General features: G+C 40.9%; 2 protein-coding genes across 2 annotated transcripts in view; one reads left to right on the top strand and one right to left on the bottom strand.

Annotated features, from left to right (window-relative positions):
• The window catches only part of LOC135114246 (uncharacterized), a 79,431-nt gene that overhangs the window by 36,175 nt on the left and 18,256 nt on the right, over nucleotides 1-25,000 (bottom strand). The gene's annotated exons all lie outside the window — the stretch shown is intronic.
• Nucleotides 2,698-25,000, top strand: part of LOC135114247 (B-cell lymphoma 3 protein-like) — a 132,086-nt gene continuing 109,783 nt past the window's right edge. The window contains exons 1-2 of the mRNA XM_064030049.1: nucleotides 2,698-2,796; nucleotides 12,574-12,770. The gene's annotated coding sequence lies outside the window, so the exon portion shown is untranslated. The remainder of the gene's footprint in view (nucleotides 2,797-12,573; nucleotides 12,771-25,000) is intronic.

Here is a 25,000-nt window from a genome sequence, read left to right as displayed (position 1 = left end):
CCCACGTTATGTACCTATTCCCCTATGCTCTAACGCCGTGATCTCGGAGTGTGAGTCTCGAAATTATTGGAATCAGGTGTGTTTTTCCATTCGTCTTCTGCTCCTTGTAATGACTGGCAAAGGTTTGTTCTTTTGGTGCCAAAATCTCTCTCATTCAATCAGTCTGTCAAGCAAGGTAGCAATCTGTGTGTCTATCTGTTTATCTATCTATCATTTTGTAAGTCCTCAGCTAGCGAAGGCGAACCACACGTGGCAGAATAAACTGACCACAAAAGGCTGGGAAGAACCGTCTATTGAGCATCACTGGCAGCCTGAGATGATACATGTGGAGTTCACGTGTGTTATCGCTTGTCTTGAGCACAAATCTGAGGTGAGGCAAGATGTGAGGGTGACGACTTTTGAAATGTATTTTTCCAAGATATATTTAATGAAAGCATATGAAAAATTAAATCGCTGTGAGAAAAAATAAAATCCTCATAACTTCATAATCTTGAGTTAGCAGTCAAGCTCTACATATTATTTACGTACAGAGCTGCAGGTCAGGTGACTGCAGGTTAATGGAATAGCGAAAAGTACACGTGTGGTTGTGAATCAGGTGCTGCCAGGGACGAGGAGGCTCAGCACGGCGGGGCAGGTGGCGTTGGATAGCGAGACAGTGTGTGCGAGTTAAAATAAGAATAATTAATTTTTCATGTATATTTTGCCTTTGTTCGGCCCGACTGTGCTTAAAGGAAAACTTTCAACCCACGCATTGCTCCTCTTGTCTGGGGGAGAGAGGTGCACGTGTGGGAGATGGGAAGAGAGGTGTCGGGGTGTACAGGAACTAGGTGGAGAGTTAATGGGATGTCAAGGACCTAGGAATGAGAGATGATGGAGTGGAAGTTGGCAGAGCGTCTGAGAATTGGGGAGAGAGATGACAGTGTATCTGTGAAGCAGGAAGAGGGTATTGGGATGCTTGGGAGCTTAGGGTAAGGGCTTGTGGGTTAACTGAATAGGGAGAGGCGATGGTGGGGTGACAGAGAGGTGAGAAATTGGGTATCAGGGTGTCTGAGTTGAGGAGAGGGGTAGCAGGATGGGAGCTAAGGGTAAAGGCTAATGGGTTAACTGGGAGAGGAGACGGGTGATGGGGTGTCCGGGAGCTGAGAGGGGTGTTGGGGTGCCCTGGGAACTGGGAAGGTTGCCTGTGTCTGGGTGCCGGGAAGGGGGTTGGGGGATGTCAGGGATCCGGGGAGGGGGGAGGTATAGCGGGCGGTGAGTCATGCTGCCAAGAACAGATAGAAAACTGATGCACTTGAAGCGGAAACTCGCCTGTCTTGCGCTGAGCTTGTGTGGAGAAAGGTAATCATGTATATTCTCGTGTAGGACTATGTATGTAAGACCGAATAATTTAGAATAGATAAAATCGATTATAGCGATAAAATTTCATTAAGTAGAAAGAACTAATCAGGCCTACACGTGGCAATTTCGTTACAGATTATACCTCCCTATATCAACGTGTCCTTATACTTATCTAATCTCCTTTCAAAGCTAGCTCCTCATTAACTCGGCACTAACAGCCTGACTACTGAATCTATTCTACTACTACTCTATTTGAGGAATGTCTACTTATTAAAGATCAAAACTCAGAGGTGTGACGAGCAAGACCTGGCCTTCGTGATGGAAATACACATAGTTGACAGTTACACCGTTATGAATGCCGTCTTACCAGTGTTTCATATCCAGTTTATCACACGAAAATTGAGGAAAGTAAAGAAAAAAAAGAAAGAAAGGAAAAAGAGGGTAAGAAGGAAAAATTTTCTATTCTTTATTACCTTTAAACATTTTTCCTATTTCTTTTTTATAACTATTGCTTCTCAATTTATCAGTCAGATATTGTGTGTGTGTGTGTGTGTGTGTGTGTGTGTGTAATAAGAGGGCATTCACTGGCTGTATTTTTGCACTGGTAGATAAATCCCCACTTGTCAGGAGATGATGGTTCGTTCTAACAGAGAAAGGAAAAATATTGGTGTTATTAAGACGCGTAACCATTAAAAGAGCAATTAGTCATTTATCCAAGGTGGGAGAAAAAAAAAGAGAATTTCAACAGATAAAAATTTGAAGCTAAAAATGGCGATGACCCTGGTGTTGACGGACTGCTGGAAAGGTTGTTTTGGTGATGATTGTGACGTTAGTTAATGTGACAAGTAATGACTCCCTAGTGACCTCTCTTCCTCTCTCTCTCACATCCTCTTTTCTCCCCTTCCCATCTCCCCTCCCCTTCTTTCCTCCACCCTTCATAATCCTTTTGTGTCTGGTTCGCGCCCGTCAGACTGTGCAATGCTTGGTCATGTGTGTGTGTGTGTGTGTGTGTGTGTGTGTGTGTGTGTGTGTGTGTGTGTGTGTGTGTGTGTGTTTCACAAAAATATTTTGATCTAAGTCATCATCAACTTAATTGTTAATAATAATTTCCTCCTGCTGTTCTGTCGTAACCTTTTATAATTTAGCTTACTCCTCCCCCCCCCATCCCATTCCACCTCCTTCTTACCACTTACTACTACACACACATCCACCCTCCCATCCACACATATCCACACACACCCATCACACACACACACACACACACACACACACACACACACACACACACACACACACACACACACACACACACACACACACACACACACACACACACATCGCTATCCCTTCTAAGAATATAGTACCCCTCGAGCAAGCCTCCTCAACACCCACGCCTCTCCCCTGCTCCTGACTCACGCACTTCCACCACCACCATCACCTTAGCTTCACGAGTCTCAGGTAAAGCATTAAAGAGGCAGTGCGCACTAAGCTAGCACAACTGCACTTTATTTTTTTGGCGCATTTTGTCCAGCGGATTCAGTCCTCGGAGTAGAATTGAAAGGTAAAAAAAACTCTGGGTAAGCTAAAATAACTCGTGTTTTTTTTTTTTTTTTAAAGAGTGTTAGTGTATTTATTTTTACCTCGTTCTCTCCGCTGCTGTATATCGTACCCACATAGGACGGCGGTAATTCACCCGTCTTAATTAGTCTCAGTAAGTGTTTGTAAATTGTAGTAAAGTGTTAGTTAGGGTTTAACGAAGTCCCCCGTTAGTGTCAAGGTGTTCGGGGAGGAGTGCGCGCTCATAAAGGAAGGGATGTGTGGCAGAAGGAGGAAGAGGAGAACGAAGAGAAGGAATAAGAGGCGTGCAGGTGGTGGTGAGGACTGTGTGTAAGCGTTGTGGTGATGGTGGTTGTGGTGGCTGCGTACAGGTGTGTGATGGTGGAGACGGTGTGTGTGTGTGTGTGTGTGTGTGTGTGTGTGTGCAAGTGGATGGGTGGGGTGGGTGTTTGGTGTACTGGGATGACGTGAGGGAATGATAATGTTCGATAATTAAATATAGTAGATCTGTTGATGATGATGATAATAATAATAACAATAATAATAATAATAACAATAATAATAATAATAACAATAATAATAATAATAATAATAATAATAATAATAACAAAAGTATCTCTACACCACCTCCACCACCACCACCAACAACAACAACAACACGACCACTGTCACCACAACCACCACTACCAACAACAGCACCAGTAACAAACCAAACATGGAGCAAGCACTCAGCGAGGTGTAAAGTGGCGGTTCATTGTGTAACCAAACATTCCCCGTGAACAGGTAAGAAAGACTATGAGGTAACGGTCTCACTGTGTCCCAACAATACCTCCCAGTCAGAAGGAAGCTTAAAGCAAGACTAGACATATTTATAGATCAGATTGACTGGCGGATATACCTAATTACTCGTATGTACCATTTACAAGGGGACTGCCCCGTGTAGCTCTTTTTTGCAGCTTCCCTTAGGTGTGTTCTATTCAATTACAAAAATATTGCTAAGATATTTCTCCGGTAGCTGATTATAGCGATAACAATGACAGGAGTATATATATTCAGATTGTTCAGTGTAGATGAAAGAGAGCTGGTAATATTAAACAGTAACGTCTGAGAATAGCGATGCATTGGCGAGTTTAAATGAAATGCTTCCTCTTTACATTTACATCTTTACACTGATGAATGCAGAATTTTTCGTTTTACTCGTCTTTCTGCGTTCAGAAGTGAAATCCTGAAGCAAATTACAGAGGAGAAGATAAATCATTTAGTTTAAGGTCAAACTTCAGAAATTATTTATGACCCTTTTTCAGTCGAGTCATGAAACAGTTTCATTTATTTGTGTGTGACTTGTAGTATTTACCTAAGAAAATTCATGCCTCCTCAGACCTATATATACACAAATCCGCAAAACCCTTTCCTGCCGCCCCGCTGTGTGGTGATGTGACGCATCCACTCCTCGCGGTGTGTGGCAAAGCCCTATGGTTCTTAGGCGCAGCCATTCATGACTCCCCAGCCACGGCGTAGGAGGTGAGTGCGCTGCCCGGCAAATTAATTTCCTTTACCACCTTGCAAGGCTGCTCCGGGGGAGGGAAGAAAATAGCTCGGCTGACCTCCCTGTTGGTGATGTTTTAAAGTCATTCACTGCCATGGCCATCCTGTGTTAGCATCCAGGGCACTGTGAAGAATAATTGCATGGACACACGGGAAGAGAATAGAGAGTAGCTAGTTCATTTTGTGTTTTCCAGGTTATATAGTAATTTGAGAGACTAGTAGGAAAAGCAATGTCTCTAAAAAGATATACGTAGGTCAGTAAAGGTAAGTGTGTGTGGCAGTGAAAAGATGAAAAGAATAGAGAACAGGCAATTGATTTTGTGTTTTCCAGGCTACAACATGATGTGAGAGACTGTAGTAGGAAAACTAATGTCTCTAGAAAGATATATGTAGATGAGTAAAGAAAAATTTGCGTGGCAGTGGAAAGTTAAAATAAATAGAGAATAGGTGACTACATAATACTTCAGGGAACTGTAGGAAAAAAAAAAAAAGCTTATAGAAAAACCTGAGTAAAGGAAAATTTGTGTGGCAGTGAAAGGTTTAGCTCTAAAATTACACCGCAAAAATGCTCCTTAATTAGTGGCTCGTATAAACTTGAACAGGGAAAGAGTTAATTGAATAATCATGTAGGAAACAGTTCTTGATCATATATATATATATATATATATATATATATATATATATATATATATATATATATATATATATATATATATATATATATATATATATATATATATATATATATATATATATATATATAGATAGATAGATAGATAGATAGATAGATAGATAGATAGATACATAGATAGATTTGACCTTCGTAACTCTCTCTCTCTCTCTCTCTCTCTCTCTCTCTCTCTCTCTCTCTCTCTCTCTCTCTCTCTCTCTCTCTCTCTCTCTCTCTCTCTCTCCTCTCTCTCCTCTCTCTCCTCTCTCTCTCTCTCTCTCTCTCTCTCTCTCTCTCTCTCTCTCTCTCTCTCTCTCTCTCTCTCTCTCTCTCTCTTTCCTCTCTCTCTCTCTCTCTCTCTCTCTCTCTCTCTCTCTCTCTCTCTCTCTCTCTCTCTCTCTCTCTCTCTCTCTCTCTCTCTCTCTCTCTCTCTCTCTCTCTCTCTCTCTCTGGCATCCTGATAACCCGTCCTCCGCTTGTTTTCTTAAGGGAACAGAATATCAGACGTAATGGACGTAATAGGATAGCACGTAAGAGTGGCAGCTAGAATTAGTGCTTATTTGACTGCATAATTGACTCGAGGCTGCGGCAATGTAGGTTATAATAGGACTTTGTGCATAAGGCGAGAGAAATGTGCATATACATGTCTCTCAAACATTCATTTGTAAGGGAGTGCGTTGCTCTCAGTGGTGATGTCAATATTCGCTCAAATGTTCTACTAGATTTTTTGTAACATGATTTGTTTGGGGCAGTACATACGTAAGTGAAGAGTGGAGGAGGGAATTAGTAAGAGAAAGGAAGGTGTTAATTACTTGAAAGGCAGTTTTTACCTTCTTTGGAGCTTTAACTATTCCTGTGTGGCGTAGCTGTTTCTTGCCAGTCTTTTTCCACCTTTTCTTGCCTGTGTATCTATTATAACAAAAGGATATATATAGGGAAAAGAGAAGACGTCTGTACGAGGAACTATTTTCTGTAAAGGAAGTTTAATAAAGTGCTGTGTTTAGGGAGCAATTATAGCAAGAGAAATAATTGTTTGAAAGTAAAAGTAAAGGAGTCATTAAGGGGAGTTAGAGGGAACATTATAATGCGAGAGTTAACCACTACCTGAAGTCTTTTATCCCTTATAATGCTAAACCCTGGAACTCTTCCCCCCATGTCTTCACTTCCCCTGCCTACGAGTTCAACTGTTTCATAAATAAGAGGAACATCAAGACACCGTAGGAAACCGTTTTTCTCCCCCTTCTTTAGTGAAGAGCGGGGTTTTTTTACCCTTTTTTTAACCCTTTACCACTCTCTCTAAGTTGTCACAGTTCTCCAAGAGTGTTTTGATTATTCTAGTGACAGGTTGACAAGGAATAGGGGAAGGAAGAGAATTCAAGGTGCATTGTGTATTGGTCCGAGTGACAGCAAGGTTCCCTCTCTTGCCACACAAAAGCTGGCGAGCCTCCGCCGTGGGGTTTGCAACTCGCCGCCTCCGATTCTATTTCCAGCGTTTGAGAGGTTAGGAAGAGGCAAGACAGGAGAGATTTGAGAGGGTGGTGAGAGAGGGAAGGGAAGGAAGGAGGGAGTGGAGTAATAGATTCAAGTAGTGCATCCTCGGTGTGTGTATGTGTGTGTCTGTGTGTGTGTCTCTGTGTGTGTGTGTTTGTGTGTGTGTGTGTGTGTGTGTGTGTGTGTTTGTGTGGGAGGATGGCTGGTGCGCAGTGGCGGGATTTAGGTACACAAAAAAAAAAAGCAAAAAAAAGTGTGGAGTCAGTGAGATAATTGAATTCTATTTATTTTACCTTTTAGGAATTGTTTGATTATTTTTATCTGTCAGTTATTAGTGACGTGACAATGATTACTATTAATGTTTTTCATCACTATTATTGTCATTATCACTACTATTATTATTGAGTCAAGCAACCTCTATACGTTTATAATCTTTAATGTTATTTTTTGCCTCACCTTCGCAAGCCTCTTCTCTCCGGACTTCCCTTTCTCCTCGTGACTTCTCAGTTCATTGTCCATCCCTATTATTGCTTTTTTTTATTTTTATCGCTGTGCTTTTCGATCTGCCGGACGCAAGTTATTTCTTATCTCAACTTGTCAATTTTCAGAACCACCTCCATTTCCTCTCCCGTTTTTTTGTTTGCACATGTTTTCTTTCCTCGTTTCTTTCGTCTTTCTTGTGGTTCTCTCTCGCTCTTTCCTCAGCCTGCCACGTGACGAGTGTGTAGCGTGATACAGAGCGTGTATGACAATAAGAACAGCATTAACTATGACAGTAATAACAAGAGCGAGAATAATAAACACGACTACACTACTACTAACACTGATATTAACTTAATATCCAAGCTCCTCGTGCTGATACGGTTACTACTACTACTACTACTATTACTACTACTACTACTACTACTACTACTACTACTACTACTACTACTACTACTACTACTACTACTACTACTACTACTGTTACTACTACTACTGTTACTACTACTACTACTACTACTACTACTACTACTACTACTACTACTACTACTACTACTACTACTGTTACTACTACTACTACTACTACTACTACTACTACTACTACTACTACTACTACTACTACTTGTATGTCTCTCCGTCATTTTCTGTCTTATTCACTTTCACTATCCTTCCTCCCCCTCTTCCCTCCTCTCTCTCTCTCTCTTCTCTCTATCTGTCCCCCCTCTCAGCAGGAAGCTCTGGTCGGTCACCTGGCTAATCCATCACTTACCTGCCTTCTTCCTCACCTTCCTCCTCCTCGGTGGCGTTCGCTTCCCTTTCCTCACCATCTGCTATCTTTGTCTCCTGTTGCTGCTGATAAAGACGCTCTGAGTTACCCATTAAATAGATTATTTATTAACTGTCAAATTCATATAAAAGATCATTCCTTCCCCTTTGCAGTGCGTGCTTTGGGTGCGTGCTTTGGGTCACTGGCATTGGAGTCACGTTGTGTAGTATGCGTCACGTGTTCTGCGGTTCCTCGTATTTTTTCCCTTTTTTCCTGTGACCGAAGAAAACTTGTTGCCATTGAAGAAAGAAAGCTACTTCAAATTTTCCGCCTGCAGATGAGCTGTCGAGCATCATCCAGTTTTCTCATTTTGTTAGTGCGAGTCAATTTTCTATAACCATCCCGGAGAAAACAGTTTATTCAACATGTGACGCACACAGTAGTGTGCGTCACATGTTGAGGCGTCATTCTCAATTTATTTTATTTTTACTTATTTATTAATTAGTCTTCTTTACTTTACAATATCAGTTGCAAATAGTCTGGTCGATTAATGATTGTGTGTTATTGACGGTATGTGACTTGCTACGTACTTATTTTTTTAGTCTACAATATTATTTTATTCGGTGTAAAGGGTTCTAATCAAGAGCAATAAGAAGACTGCAGAAAAAAAGTGCTACTAAAGATGCTAGTCCTAAAAAGAATTGTTCAAAAAGAATATTCGAAATTACGAGATGATGGTTAATATTTACGATATCTATTTATTTTAAGCTTACTTTGTGTTATCATATGTACAATCATTTCACGAAATATGATTATAAGTCAAGTAATCTAATTAGTGTCCATATAAATAGCATAAATTAAATTAACAGATATATCGTTTGTATGTGTGTGTCTTTTGAGAGTGAGATGGTAGTGCAGGGCGAAAGTTTTGAATTAACACATCATAAACTGCTGATGGCGTATGTTTGCTTGCCGTCTCGCGTCCTGAGCCGCCTGGCTAAGCACCACAGCAAGGCGGGTGCTGGCGGGCCATAGACGTTTATTGCTCTCTTATTAACCAGAACAATTATACAGTTATAATAAATCCTAATCGTACGTGTGTGTCTTGTACAATATAAATCTGTTTTTGCACAAAGGGTGTTATCATCCCAGTCACCTCAGTCAATTGAAAAGACTGACAAATGAAGTTCGGGACATAGCCAGGTGAGCAAAAATTCATTTTATATGCACAGTAGAGACTTATACATTAGTCATTCCACATTATATTATTGGATTTTTTTTTCTAAAATTTGTGTCATTGATTATCTTAGCGAAAGTAATTGTGTATTTTCCTATAGGTTATGTAGACGCGATCCTCTCCAACTCTCCACCTTCCCAAACATACTTTCCTTACGTTTTATCTTAAAGCAGAATACAGTATGATTTTTCTCCTCCTTCCTGCATAGATAGTAGTCTTTGGCCAGTCTCCATATCAAGACCTTGACGCTTCTCCCTGGCTTCTCCATGAGCCCTGCCACCTGCCCCTCCCTCCCGAGCCTTTTCCTGTCACTCCTGCTGCCTATTCGTCTAGAAGGGAAACCTAAGATAGTAAACACTAATCTGAATACTGAGTGATACTAGCTTGACACGTCTCCAGTATTGCGTCTGTTGCATTCACACACACACACACACACACACACACACACACACACACACACACACACACACACACACACACACACACACACACACACACACACACACAAAACAGCAGTAACAATAGCATCAGTAGTAGTAGTAGCAGCAACAGCAGTAGTAATAGTAGTAGTAGTAGTAATAGTAGTAGTAGTAGTAGTAGTAGTAGTAGTAGTAGTAGTAGTAGTAGTAGTACTGGTGGTGCTGGTGGTAGTAATAGTAGTATATACTATAACAGTAGTAGTAATTGTAGTAGTATATGCTGTAATAGTAGTAGTAGTAATAGTAGTAGTAGTAGTGGTAATAGTAGTAGTAGTAGTGGTGGTGCTGGTGGTAGTAATAGTAGTAGTAGTAGTATATGCTATAATAATAATAGTAATTGTAGTAGTACGTATATGCTGTAGTAGTAGCAGTAGTAGTAGTAGTAGTAGTAGTAGTAGTAGTAGTAGTAGTAGTAGTAGTAGTAGTTGTAGTAGTAGTAGTAGTAGCAATAATAGTAGTAGTAGTAATAGTAGTAGTAGTTGTTATTGGAGTAATGGTAGTAGTAATTGTAATAGTTTAGTAGCAAAACGAGTAATTTTTATATTTCAAGTAAAAAATGGTAATAAAAAGGAAATCAGGACTGCAAACACACACACACACACACACACACACACACACACACACACTTACACGTATTGCATAAAGAGTGAACAGTATAATGTTTCATATCACTCACCACGCCACTATTTATAACAACAACACACTTGACGCTTGGAATTGGGTAGCAAGTGACGTCTTACAACAGCAATAAGGCGACGAGAGGAAGCCTTCAGAAGTCGTCGCGTATCCCCGAGCACGTGGGGAGCGGCAGCTGGACAGGATGGGAAGGGAGGCAAGGAGTGTGCTCGAATATGTAACAGAGGAAAAAAGGTAGCTTAGGAAGAGAGATGGAGAAGAAGGTGAAGCTCATAATATTGAAGATTCAGTGAGAATGGCGTGATATTCGTTAACAATCAAGAATTATCGAAGTTAAGCTCCGGGAGGAAGGGAAAGAGTTAGTGTAGGAATAAAATATATTCGAGTTTATTTAATGTTTTGTAAGAAAAAATCTAGACATTGTTTTGTTTTTCCTGGATAATCAACGAGGATTTGGAGTTACTAAGAAGCCTATGAACCATAGGTGTGGAGAGAGAGAGAGAGAGAGAGAGAGAGAGAGACGGATGGAGAGAGAGAGAGAGAGAGAGAGACTGGTGGTGGTGGTGATTCAGTCTAATGGAAGGGCGAAGGGAGAAGGGAGGGATGGATGGAGGGAGAAAGGGTAGCATTGAATGACCTGTTTTTTGTTTAGCGTCCATCACCGCCAGTACGGGAAGGCTCTGAGTCAACTGGGTGTGTTGGTGTTGTCTAAGATTTCATATTTGGCGCGGCAGTTAGCACATTCCTCGGGCCATTTAGTGAAGTATATAGTGGTATATTTAGATCTCCTCCCTTCGTTCACCTGTAAGAAAGTTTATTTTTACCTACTGCTTTTACCTGAACTTCGAACTTCCAAGGATTGTTTTCCTTGTTAAGGTTCTTTTGGAGAAGCAAAGTTTTCCATTGTAGCTCAAACTTAGATACTTCTGTTGTCATCTGTCCTGAAGGTTTTTTTTTTTATTACTTATTTATTTATTATTATTATTATTTTTTTTACGTATTTCTCTCACTGGTCAAGGAAGATGCTTGAAGAAGGGCGGATTCAGGCTTAATGCTTTCAGTATCACGACATCCGCTTAATTTTATTACGGGTATCATTAAAAGACTCCATTAAGTTAAGAGTAGTATTTGTTGCAATGAAAACGTAAAAAATTATCTCTATTTACTGATCCACTACAATTGTATTTTCTTTTATTCTTTTCTGACCAGTAATTAGATATTCCATGACGCTTGGAAATGGTCTCTGGTACTGAAAAGCTTAAGAAATGGAGGATTGACTTCAAGAATGTTTCCAGGAAAATCTCAAAGACGGAGAGAACAATCGTCCTGAAGTTTATTATTATAATTTTTATGTATTTCTTTCACCGGTTAAGGTAGTTGCTGAGGAAAGGCAGGTTCAGGCTTAGAAAATGGAGTGGTGACTGAAAAAAAAAAAAATAATGGTTCTCAAGAAAATTTAAAAAAACAGGTGAAGTCATAGGTGTGAAACGCTCGAGGATGATAGACTACCGAATACGTTCATATGTTTGTGTGCATGTGTGTAGTACGTGGGTCGGTTCCGATGTACATATGTGTGTGTATGTGCATGTGAGAGGGTGTGTGTATGTGTGTGTGTGTGTGTGTACAAAACGAACTATGGAAGTCATGTAGGGCTTAAATACAGATGAACTCGAGTAAAAAAAGTACCAGCGAGACCTGCGACCATATTCTCAGTTTCATTGTCCTATTTTCACTACTTTTAATGTTCTATAGTTGAAGTAGATTTTCAATGTTTTCCTGATTTTTCCCCATCACTGTGACAAAATGTCCATAAGAACCCGATCAATCATCTGTGTGGCCTTTGGAAAGTCCAATATGGGCAAGAGACCAAGGGGTATGATCACCTTCATATAGGATCCATAAGACCTTATGCACGAAAGCCTTACTGTTTCTTTCCTATAATTTCATCAGTTCTCGCCTTCTCAATAAAAGCAAACGCCTCTCGTATTGTGTCTGAAACAAGCGAGGATTAAAGTCTCGCAGAGAATTACAAAACTATGCTTTATGAAAAAAAACAAAAAAAAACAAGGGAATGAAGCGGGATTTCTCTATCTTACTATGTGTGTTTTTGGATCAAGAACTATGATGGCAAACAATCTACTCGAAACGCATTATCATCCTCTCGACTCGGCCTCGTGTTCCAATTTGCATCGCAGCTAACATATACCGTTCATGTCTGTCGGAAAAACACAAAATCAAACCTCCTTCGTCCCTCTCAGCCATGCACGCCACCCTCTCTCAAAAAGAAAAAAGAATAATTATCCATTTTTAGTTGCTAATCGGAAATATTGCTAATTACACAAAAATAACGTATTTTAAAACTATCTCATTACAGCGCGTGGCGGAAGGCGGGGTGACTGCAGACAGCCGCTGTGCCGTGATCTTTTCTCCGCCACGTCTGCTTCCATGTTGACCTTGAAGTCACGTGTTTCGTAGAACTCGGCAGAGGAGACTGCCCTTGTCGAACTTACCTGCCAGGCGCGGAGGCAGCCCATTTTCTCCTTGATGGATGTGTCTCGGCAACACTAACTAGTAAGGATTTTTAATAGATAAGTGAAGGATGTCATCTAACCGTGGCCGTCTGCCTTGAGACTTGCATCGCCCATTTTTTTATTTATTAATTTTTTTTTTTTTTTCGCAAGAGTGGTGTTTCTTTTCTTTGTGTTCATTGTTATTGTTATTGATGTTGTTGTTGTTGTTGTTGTTGTTGTTGTTGTTGTTGTTGTTGTTGTTGTTGCTGTTGTTGTTGTTGTTTTGATGTTAGTAGTGGTGGTGGTGGCTTTGTCGTTGTTGCTCCTAATGCATTCTTTTCGCCTTTCTTTCTTTTTCTTTATTTTATTTTTCTTCCTTGGTATCTAGTTCAATTTTGCATCTTCCCCTACTTAACCATTAGGGCATGAGTAAGTTCATTCAGATTCTGAGAAAAGGAAAGTTGGGGAAGAGTTCAAATGCTTTAAAAAATAACAGGGAATTGGGGTGCTTTGTTTGATGCTGTGAATCTAAGAAAAGGCTGACTACCAATGAGTTCAAATCCTATGAAAATGAGAATTGGGAAGGTTCAAATATTAAGGAAAAGGATGGGTTGGGGCTCAATACCATAAAGGAGGATAGGGGAGGTGTTCGATACCAAGAAAAGGAGAGTAGGAGAGGCTCAAATACTATAAAATGAGAGTTTGAGAGAGGTTCTACACTAGAGAAAAAAAGGCTCGTTAGGGACTCAGTGCTAATAAAAAGAAAGTAGTTAAGAGCTAAATATTAAGGGAGGGTAAGGGAGGTTCAAACGCCACTGATAACCAAGGACAGGTGGTGGGGAAGCAGGTGGTCAGGGAGGATTCCCTGGCAGCTGCTCCCTCAGGTTTTGTGGTACTGCGTCACCTTCACCTCCCTTTTCCCCTCTTACTCTTTTCCTTGTCTTCATCATTTTCCTCTTCCTCTGCTTCCTTCCATCTGTTTTCTTTCCCCCTTTAGTCACCATCATTACTTGTGCTCTCGCCTCCTCCTACTCCTCCTCTTCGTCATTAAATACTGCCTAACCTTACTCCGTCGCTGAGTTCACATACGAGTACGTATAAATAGAATGGAGAGAGAGAGAGAGAGAGAGAGAGAGAGAGAGAGAGAGAGAGAGAGAGAGAGAGAGAGAGAGAGAGAGAGAGGAAAGTTGGAAGAACTCATTAGACCCACGCATGGTAGTCCTTATAATAGTTCTAAGATAAAGCAACAGTCACCTTAGGGTTTGAACTTGTCACTCATTCTCTTCTCTTCCCTCTAGTTTTTCAAAATTGTAATTTAACCTCGCACCTCAGCGTTATATGAAGTTTGAGAGGCCATAACATCTCGTCACTTACTCAGAATTCGTCAGTCGCACAGAAAATGAGTCTCTTGGTGTGCTTAGTGTGACAGGTAAAGGCCGCTCATACTGAGAGGCGGGCAGGGTGAAGTGTGAAATGTAGGGGAAGTAAACACATATCTCGTATCTTAAAGTCAGTTACTCAAAATTCGTTAGTCATACAGCTTTAAAGTCCTTGGTGTGACAGTTAAGGGCCGCTCATACTGGAAAGTGTGAAGTGTTCGCACCCTGGCGTAGGGGAGTAAACACCTTTTGTCCTGCACTCACAGTCACGCGTGGCGGGCGTTGGCGGCGCGCCCACTGCTGCCCGCTGATGGATGGGCCGGGAAGTAAGACCCGGACTCGGATGACTCGTCTGGGTGGGTATGGTGTTACAAGTGTGCCACTCTCTCTCTCTCTCTCTCTCTCTCTCTCTCTCTCTCTCTCTCTCTCTCTCTCTCTCTCTCTCTCTCTCTCTCTCTCCTACAAGCTATTCTAGACATTATTTGCATTTATATTACTCGTATTATAATTGTTATTGCTTTCTTTTGAAGGGCGGAGCTGACCATTTACTTCACTCGGGAAAAGAAGTTACAAGGCGGGAGACCTTGGATCGTGCTACTGTGGTTTGCCTCGGAGCACAATTTAGGCGGAGCGAAGCTGAGCATTTGCTTCACACGGGAAAAGGAGTTACAAGGCGGGAGACCGCTTGGAGGCACTTCTGCTTGGAGATAAATCTGAGAGTAAATTATGCACGATAACTCGAACTCGTCTCCTCCTCTACCGTATCATTATGAACTCGCTTTTCCTTCCCAGCTTCACCTTCAGCACACATAACTTACTCTGTTAATACACAAGCCTGTAGAGCTCTTGTATATAACGTAAAGTCAATACTGAACAGAGGAAGCAGAGAATGAGACAAGTGTCGTAGAAGAGGGAAAAAAGCTTTCTCATAGATTAAATATGTGTAATTAATAGACTTCATGAAGCATCCAAGACCACAACTTTTTTCTGAACATCATGTAAAAAACTCTGAGATGAGCGGGCTGAGTCTCTACTACCTATACGACGAAATGAACGTTAATTTCTTAGGGCATTGGGTTAAATGGACTTGGCGTCAGTAGGGAATGTAGGCCGAGTGGACATCGTGGCGGCAAGGACACTGTCACGTTTTGGTCAGGATGAAGTAAGAGAGAGAGAGAGAGAGAGAGAGAGAGAGAGAGAGAGAGAGAGAGAGAGAGAGAGAGAGAGAGTTTGTGGTGTTGTGTGAATCTTATCTTTAGAGGTGAGACTACAACGGGTTTCTAGAGTTACTGTGCAGCGAGAGAAGACGGTCATAGAGGTCACGTGAAGCTTGCTGCCTCCTCTCTGCCGTTATGAGAAAGAATAGAAAGTGAAAGAGTAGGTTGCGAGAACACTAAGAATCAATTAAGGAAAGGAGAATATAAAAGAAACAAAATTTCAGTGTTTTTAGTGCTCATCCTCGTACGTACAGGATAATAATATAGGAACATGGTGCATCTGTAATTGCTAGTGTGTAATTGCTGTGTGTGAAATAAACTCGTGTCATGGTTGATACATTAAGATGTCGCTTGATCCTCTGCTTCCTTGCCTTAATTCATGCAAACTTCCAGCCACCTTTCTGAACAGGCAAGATATGCATACTGCCCACTTTTATTATTGATCCACTGTTTATTTCACCCATTTCCCTTGCCTCTTTAACTTACGCACTCTTCACTTTCCCATGCACACTGCCCATTATTAACCCACTGTTAATTTCATTCACTTCTCTTGCCTTCTTGTCTAAATTCACGCACACCTCCTATCATCTCCCCCGGCATCTTCACCAGGCCATGTAAACTATCCATTATTATTATTAACCTAGTGTTTATTTCACCGCTGGCAAAGTGGGTGGACAGTGTGGCAGGGAAGCGCGTCACGTGTGCTCTCAAGACACGTGTGGGGAGCAAAACACTCACCGCCACAGAAGGAAATGAACAAGGAAGGCGCGTCACATCCTCAGAGCCGCGCCGTTCAAGAAAAAAGACATCCGCTGAGGTGTTAAGTTTAGTCTCCCGCCGTCATACTAAACCAAACTCAGACGTATTTGCATTTATATTTAAACTCTAAACACAACTTGAAGGCCGCCCTTACATCTTATCAACACCTACCTTTACCCTTCTCTCTTCCCCGTGCAGCTAGACTTCCCCTCGGTTCTCCTCTCCCTCCCCGTGCCTCTATAACCCCCCCCCCCAGCAGCTCCTACGTAAGGAGCAGGAGGAGGGCGAGGGGTTATCGTCCCTACAGCTCCGCCAGCTCTGCCAATTCCCTCAGTCCATGAGAGGAAGGTAGCCTGAGATTTTTTTTCTTACGCTATTTGTCTCTGTCTCCGTGTGTGTGTGTGTGTGTGTGTGTGTGTGGGCGTGTCATAAGAAGAGTCTAAAGAGAGAGAGAGAGAGAGAGAGAGAGAGAGAGAGAGAGAGAGAGAGAGAGAGAGAGAGAGAGAGAGAGAGAGAGAGAGAGACTAGAAACAAACACAAAAGTTACGAAAAAACGAAAAATGGTGATGAAAATAGAGAAATTAAAAAGATGCACAAGAGAAGAAGGAAACGAAAAAGAGGAGGAGGAAACGTACAGAAAATTATGAATAGAAAAATTAACAACCAGAGAGAGAGAGAGAGAGAGAGAGAGAGAGAGAGAGAGAGAGAGAGAGAGAGAGAGAGAGAGAGAAATATGCATGTGTGTGTGTGTGTGTGTGTGTGTGTGTGTCACTGTTTCTTCCTCTGTCGCCCTTCTTTCTCCTCTTCCTTTGATGCCACGTCCCAGGGCCTCAAAATAAGCTGACCTGTCCCCTCATTAGCGATCAACTGCGGAAGTTGGACCGCTCTCCCCTCCATGTGCTGACAGGTGAGGGTGTGGGGAAGGGAAGGTGAAAGGCAGGGGATGGGAGGAGGAGGTGCTGGGGATGGGCAGGTGAGAGGGGGATGGGAGGGGGAGGGTAATGGTAGAAATATATGCGTCCCGTCCCGTTCTCTTGCCCACCTGTACCTAACTTTCCTCTCCCTGTGTCCTGTTTTATCTCTCTCTCTCTCTCTCTCTCTCTCTCTCTCTCTCTCTCTCTCTCTCTCTCTCTCTCTCTCTCTCTCTCTCTCTCTCTCGTCTTCAGATGCGCACTTGCTTCTCTCTCTCTCTCTCTCTCTCTCTCTCTCTCTCTCTCTCTCTCTCTCTCTCTCTCTCTCTCTCTCTCTCTCTCTCTCTCTCTCTCCTTTATTGTTCTTGATTTATTAATATTCTCTCTTTCTTCACCCATTTTGTTTTTCTTATTTATTCATTTATTTACTTATTTGTTTTTCCAGGGGACTAAATTTACCTTTTCTAGTTTTTTTGGAGGATTGTTATTTTTTTTTTTTTTTTTCTTTTTTGCTGCACTGATTTTCATTTTTCCCTTTTTCCTGGCCTGATTTTAACTTTTTATTTCTTTCGATGGTGACATATTTTAACTTTTTTTTTTTATCCACTATTGGTTTCCCTCTCTTTTCTCATACTCTTATTTTTTCCTACTCCGGTTTTCTTTTTGGGAGTGAAATCTTAGTGTCTTTTTTTTTTTTTTATCAATTTCCTCTCTCATACATAAAAGAATATAATTAGCACATCTTTCTTGAATCACAAAAGCACTCAGAGATTTATTTTTTGCCCTATAGCTATTTCAAAACATTATTATTATTATGACAAGAAATAAATGAATGTTTAATCCTTCACTTTCCTTTTAGCCATTTGTAAAGTCTCCAACAATTTTTAATGTTGTGAAATTACTGTCAGCGGACTTCTTCCCTCTAATTCCTGTACCATCTTTTCATCTCCTCCCACTTAATTCATCCTGCTTTCCTTCTTTTTCCTCCTCCGTAATTATTTTTCTCTCTTCAGTCTCTCTTCTTCCCACACAACTTTTTTTTCAATTCTCAGCCTCAGTGTTTTAATTCCTGTTTACCAAAATCCTTCCTTAAACACCTCTTGTAATCACTCCTCCTCCTCCTCCTCGAGGACCCTTCTCCTGAAAAGTTACCCAGACAACCTTTTAAGGATCTCAGGGCCTGTTGCTGTTTGGTCTTCCTTTGTATTCCTTTGTATTCCTCCTCCTCCTCCTCCTCCTCCTCCTCCTCCTCCTCCTCCTCCTCCTCCTCCTCCTCCGTAATTTTCTTACCTCTATCCTATTTTCTTTGTTTTCCGATTTCCTTTTTTTCTTCCTCCTCCTCCTCCTCCTCCTTTTCCTCTTCCTCTTCCTCTTCCTTTTCCTCTTTCTCTTTCTCTTCCTCCTCCTTTAACTACACCATTTGCTTCTACCTTTCTTTTTTTTTCCTTATTTTCATCTATTTTTCGTTTCGTGTCTTATTCTGCTGTTCTCGCAATCGTCTTTTGTCTTTAAGGGAGCGAATCTCACGTGCTGGAAGAAGAAGAAGAAAAAGAAGAAGAAGAAGAAGGAGAAGGAGAAGAAGAAGAGAAGGACGAGGAGAAAGAGGAAGAAGAAAAGGCCGTGATATAAATTAAAAGTTGCTAAAGATCAGGGGATGAGTCACGTGTGCCTCACTGCAATGTTCCTCTTCGTATCCTTGGCCTGTAAGTGATGGCCGACTGACTGAAGATTCTTTGTCTCGAGGCATTGGGTTCAGATCGGTTCTTGGGTTACTAGTGTCTGTGTGTGTGTGTGTGTGTGTGTGTGTGTGTGTGTGTGTGTGTGTGTGTGTGTGTGTGTGTGTGTGTGTGTGTGTCTATCTTCCACGAATGTGTCTCAGGTATCGTAACATGAAGTAGGAAAACAATACTGTCGTCGCTCTCTCTCTCTCTCTCTTTCACTCTTTATTTTTCTCTTTGTATCTCTGCCTCTTTCTTCGTGTGTCTGTGTCTCTGTCTGTCTATCTGTCTGTCTGTCTGTCTGTCTGTCTGTCTGTCTGTCTCTGTCTGTCTCTGTCTGTCTGTCTGTCTGTCTGTCTGTCTGTCTGTCTGTCTGTCTGTCTGTCTCTCTCTCTCTCTCTCTCTCTCTCTCTCTCTCTCTCTCTCTCTCTCTCTCTCTCTCTCTCTCTCTCTCTCTCTCTCTCTCTCTCTCTCTCTCTCTCTCTCTCTCTCTCTCTCTCTCTCTCTCTCTCTCTCTCTCTCTCTCTCTCTCTCTCTCTCTCTCTCTCTCTCTCTCTCTCTCTCTCTCTCTCTCTCTTTCTTTGCGCTCATGCGGAAAAGAACCTTACTCCCACATCTGCAAGCGACAGACGTAAACCACTAATATGATTTTCCACCAGGGCTCTTAACAGGGAGTCTTGATTTCTTGAGCAAAGCAAAGGCATCCCGAGCTGCTGCCGTCACACCTTGCTAGCGTCATACCTTTCTGGGCACAGTTATACTCTATACACACCTACAAACATTATTAGCAGTGACGGCAATAGAGAATAGAGTGGTTTTCCTTCGTGTCTTTTTCGCGACTTCTCTCTTCGCTTAGGTAAGAGAACAATGAAAGTGGGGAACGGCAAGGATGCGAGAAATATACATGAAGCAAAATAACACTGAGAGCAAAAGAAAGAGATAAAAACAGGCAAGGGATAAGCAGAAGGGATGCTGTAACGAGAAACACGAAGCGAGGAATAACAGAAAAGAGAACGTAGCGGAAAAGGAAAAGAAAATAGGCTTATAAAAGATTAAAAAATTATACTACATATTAAGAAGAATATATGAAATTAAGGAAAGTTGCGGGAATATGGAACGCTTACGAGTGGAAAGAACCAACAAACGGAGGATACAGTTAAAAAGGTCAGTAGCTTGTCGTATAGTCAGCAGGTGTCCCCAGTGATCTGAAATGTGGACTGGACTCACTTCCTCGCCTCTATTCCTGTCGCGAGGGTATTTAGATATTAGGTGTTGGGATCTTTACAGTTACTTACTTGTATTAAGAGGATACGGCTTGCGTCTGTCCTCCTTGCGTGCTTAGATGTGTAATAGTTAGCCTGGACTCGCTCAATCCCTCGCCTCAGTTCTGGTAGCAAGATTGTTTGGGTCTCGCAAGGCGTTGGGATCTGTTCAGTATGTAGTACGGTATTGATGAGATGCGGCCGCCACCTAATTGAAGAAACTTTTTCCGCAACTTCGTAATGACTTTGAGGGGATGTGACGCACGAAGTGACGTTACAAGGAGGCGGTGTATTGCCCACATAAAAGGAATGAGTTATAGATGAAATTGGTATGTGTGATTTAGATAGATAGATATGGATAAACTGATAAATTCATGGATATAATGGAGGGAAAGAAGAAATGATGAAATAGATGTATACTTTTTTCTAGATATAAAAATAAAAGAAAAATTTTAACTACAATAATTAACTGAATAATTATATAGTTAGTAAACACACACTCACACACACACACACACACACACACACACACACACACACACACACACACACACACACACACACACACACACACACACTCAATAAAAACAAAATAATCATGTATAAGTAAGAGGCAAAAGAAGAAAAAGGAAAAAGGGAAGAAATACAAAAGAAAATCGATGAAACTGAACCCAGGAAACTAGAATAAGACACACGGTACCAGAAAAAATGGCATCGCTAGAGAGAGAGAGAGAGAGAGAGAGAGAGAGAGAGAGAGAGAGAGAGAGAGAGAGAGAGACACCAACAAATGACCTGCAGTAAAGTAAAACAAGAGATGAAACAAAGACAGCAAACTTAAGTAAACTAATCAACAAGCTTAAAATTTATGATACCCATTAATTCTACAGGAAAAAAAAATATAGGAAAAGAAGTTAGAAGCACTAGCAAATGTTACACAGAGAAAGGCGACAAATAGGAGAAGACTTGGCGTGTCCACAAATTAGTTGTAAGTTGTAAATGGCGTCACGTGTGTGTGTGTCATAAACAACAGAAAGATGCACAGAGGAGTCAACGGGATGAACTATGGATGCATGATTCACGGGAAGTAGATTGAATAATAAAACAGCAGCGTGGGTAGAAGAATAATGGAGAGGAAATGTTGGAGGAATAAAAGTTGCAGGTTAAAAATAAAAGTAGTTGAAATACAGATGATAGAGATATGATGAACAGGTAAACGTAAACAGTAATGATATCTGAACAATGAAATAATACTAGTAAACGAAATATATCATGCATACACAATAAGTCGCAAGTGAAGTAATTTAGATAAAAGAATACTAGAGAGAGAAAAATTAAAGAAAGTATGGATGCTCAGGAAAGGTGAAAGAACTTTTAAAAATGAATAAAATAACATAGAAGATTTATAAAGAGGAAAGTTTACAGAAATAAACAACGGACGCTAGACAAAGCTGAAAGTAGTTAAATTATCTTGGGTAGAAGATTAATGAGGGGAAGAGTTACCCATAGCAAGAGCTGTGATAGATGAGAGGCATATGGGTAAAAGGGAAAAGATTTTGGAGGTCATTGTCCCGAACTGAACAGGCAGTGGCGAGGTTACGAAAGTAGGAAATGACTGCAGATGTTGATAAGTTGATCTGGACAAATATACGTAGATGTTCGTAGTTGCACATACACTTAAATGTAATACGTACTTACAAATAAATACAAAATTCTGAAATATAAATGAGTTATCAGATGAATATAGATGGAATGTATTTTTTTATGCAGATAAATAAGTGTAGATGCACACTCAAACATATAAGTAGATAGATAGATAGACGGACAGATAAATATTTAGATAGATGAATGAATAAATGCATTTAGAGAGATTTATATAGATAGGTACATGAATACATAAAATATACATACAAATGTATTCGCATAAATAGACCTAAATATAAATCACAGGAATTTTGGTTAAGTTAGATACAGACATACCACCAAACTGAGCCACAGGTAAACACACTTCTGTTACGAAAGACGAACGCCAAGGGCACCGTCCCCATCCTTTTGGCGGCGGCGACCAGACCAGACCGGGCAGGAGCTGTGGGGGTGGGGGGAGTGGGGAGGAGGGAGGATGGGTATGTGCGTCTCCCTCCTCCCCCACCCCTCCCATGGCCAATGACTCAACACGGAGGCTCTTCTTACCTCCAGCCTGACCCAACCCACCCTCAGAGTCTCCACCCTCTCTGACCGTTCCTCCCGCATCCCGCCGCACAGCTGAGAGGTAATCTGAGTGTCTGGGGGTGAATTTTCAAGGACAATATCGAGCTTGGTGGGACGGCTTCGTCGGGTGGTGGTGGTGGTGGCGGTAGTGGTGGTTGTGGTGGTGGTGGAGTGAATGGAAAGGGTTTAGATTCAGGTGTTCTCATTCAGTGATTATGAAGGTGTGTGTGTGTGTGTGTGTGTGTGTGTGTGTGTGTGTGTGTGTGTGTGTGTATTTACCTAGTTGTGGTTTACAGGAGGGGGAGTAATTTCATAGTATCCCATCTCTATATCTACCCAGTTTGGTCTTAAAAGCATGGACAGTTATGGCATTGGCAACGTATTCACTGAGTTCATTCCATTTGTGTGTGTGTGTGAGTGTGAGTGTGTGTGTGTGTGTGTGTGTGTGTGTGTGTGTGTGTGTGTGTGTGTGTGTGTGTGTGTGTGTGTGTGTGCCTGTTTGTTTGGTTGTTATTTTCTTAACATTATTTCATTATCATCATTACTATTCTACACTGTTGATAGAAATAATACTAACAATGATAACGAAGATAACTATGTGTATGAAGATTCCATTGTTTGTTTATCTTTTTCTCTTTCTTTCTTTCTTTCTCTTCTCACTCTCGCTTCATAAACTTTATCCTAAATTACTCCCTCCGTCCATCTTCATAATTCCTTACATCTTTATTTTAATTTTTCCTGCATATCTTATTTTCTACTTTTTCGCTCTCTCCTTTTCTTCTCTGGCCTTTAAATAATACCTTTACAGTGTATTATTGAGATATATATAGAAACTGGGTTGAGAGAGAGAGAGAGAGAGAGAGAGAGAGAGAGAGAGAGAGAGAGAGAGAGAGAGAGAGAGAGAGAGAGAGAGAGAGAGAGGATGCAGAAGATAAAAAAAAAAGATATCGAGAAAGAGAAACACGGATAAAGATAAAGAAGAGAAGAAGAAGAGGGCGAAGGATGAAATTCAAACTGTTAGATGATTGAGGGAAAGAAGAACGAAGGAAGAGAAAAGGAGAGGAAAGGAGAGGCATTGTCTGTTAAGTGCAGTTCATCCTATCTTAAAGCTGTTGCAACAAAAGCTTGGCCTCTTTCTTTTCTCCCTCTTTATCTTCTTTTGTTCTCATTCTCCCTTCCTTTGTTCCCTTTTTTATGCCTCTCTCTCTTCCTCTCTTCTTCTTTTCTCTCTCCCTTGTCTTCTCTCTCCTTCATAACCTTCCTCTTCCTGTGTTTTCCTTTTCATCATCCCTCTATGTTTCTCTGTCTCTTTTTTCCTCTGTCCCTTCTTCTCTTCATTTGTTTCTCTTCATCCATTCTTGTTCCTTTGTTTTCCTCTTACTTCATCACTCTCTTTTTCTCTTTTCCCAATTCTTTCATATATTTCTTCCTGTACTCCCTTTTCTTCTCTCTTTTTCATCATCTATTCCTTTTTCTTTATCTTTTCCTCCCTCCCTCCTTCCTTCCTTGCTTCCTTTCTCTGTCTTCATCTTAACAGTCCTTCACTTCCTCTTTCACCTTCCTCCTTCAACTTGACTGATTGTTTTTCCTTACTCCCTCTTTCATCCTCCCTCTTCACCCCTTCCCTCCCACACTCCCTCTCATCCCTTAACCCAGAGATTCTTCACCCTGTCACTTCTTCTCCCAAGCTCCCCACTTTTTTTTCTCCCCATCTACTTAAGAGAGAAAAAAACAAGGGAGACAAAAGAGAGTATGAAGGAGAAAGAAAAAGCAATTCCTTGAGTATATAATGAAGGAAAAGTAACTTCTTGTGAAGTGTAAAAAGGGTAGGGGGAGAGAGAGAGAGAGAGAGAGAGAGAGAGAGAGAGAGAGAGAGAGAGAGAGAGAGAGAGAGAGAGAGAGAGAGAGCATATAAAAGTCAGTGATTAGTCGTTGTTTACATCAGATGAATAATGATAATAATGTCATGTTTTTTTTCTTTAATTTAGTAGTCATGTTATTATTTCAACGGCTCTACCTGGTAATATCTCTTACGTATACAGAATTACGTGGAAATTACATTCAAACCTCAGTCAATACATTTTTTTTAACACCACATCTACGTATACAAATACAGTTTCATAAAGAAAAAAATAATAATTCCAATAAAATAAAATAAAAGTAATAAGCTCCATAAGTGCCTCTGTATTTTTTTTCTTTCTAAACTCTTGACTAGAAATAAAGAAAATAGAAAGCAAAAAAGAATTGTAAAAAATTAAATTAATAAAAACAATAATTACAGTAAATATAAATTTCCATAAGCTTCTTAATTTTTCTTTTCTAAACTCGCTACTAAACTTCTCCCCCCTGCCCCCCCCCCGCAAAAAAAGTAAATAATAAATAAATAAATAAAATAAAATAAATAAATTCTTGAAAATAAATGAATGAATAAATGAAGTAATCAGGGACTCATCATCGATAACGGATAATGAACAATGGCCCAATTATAGCACCTTTTTGCATCGGGCCCCTCGTTTTTGTTCGTCTTGACCTGTGCTGCTACTGGTGAGGCAATTAGCTTCCCGAAGGTCAAAGTTACACGTATTCTAATTAACATTTTTTTGGGGAGCCTTACTGACCCATGAGAGGAGAGAGAGAGAGAGAGAGAGAGAGAGAGAGAGAGAGAGAGAGAGAGAGAGAGAGAGAGAGAGAGAGAGAGAGAGAGAGAGAGAGAGATCAAGTGCAAATATCACTTACAATTGCCCTTTAAAATATTACGAAATATTTCACACACACACACACACACACACACACACACACACACACACACACACACACACACACACACACACACACACACA

Source organism: Scylla paramamosain, chromosome 27 (assembly GCF_035594125.1).
Source record: "Scylla paramamosain isolate STU-SP2022 chromosome 27, ASM3559412v1, whole genome shotgun sequence".
NCBI classification, from domain to species: domain Eukaryota; kingdom Metazoa; phylum Arthropoda; class Malacostraca; order Decapoda; family Portunidae; genus Scylla; species Scylla paramamosain.
This window is presented reverse-complemented; position numbering and strand designations above follow the sequence as displayed.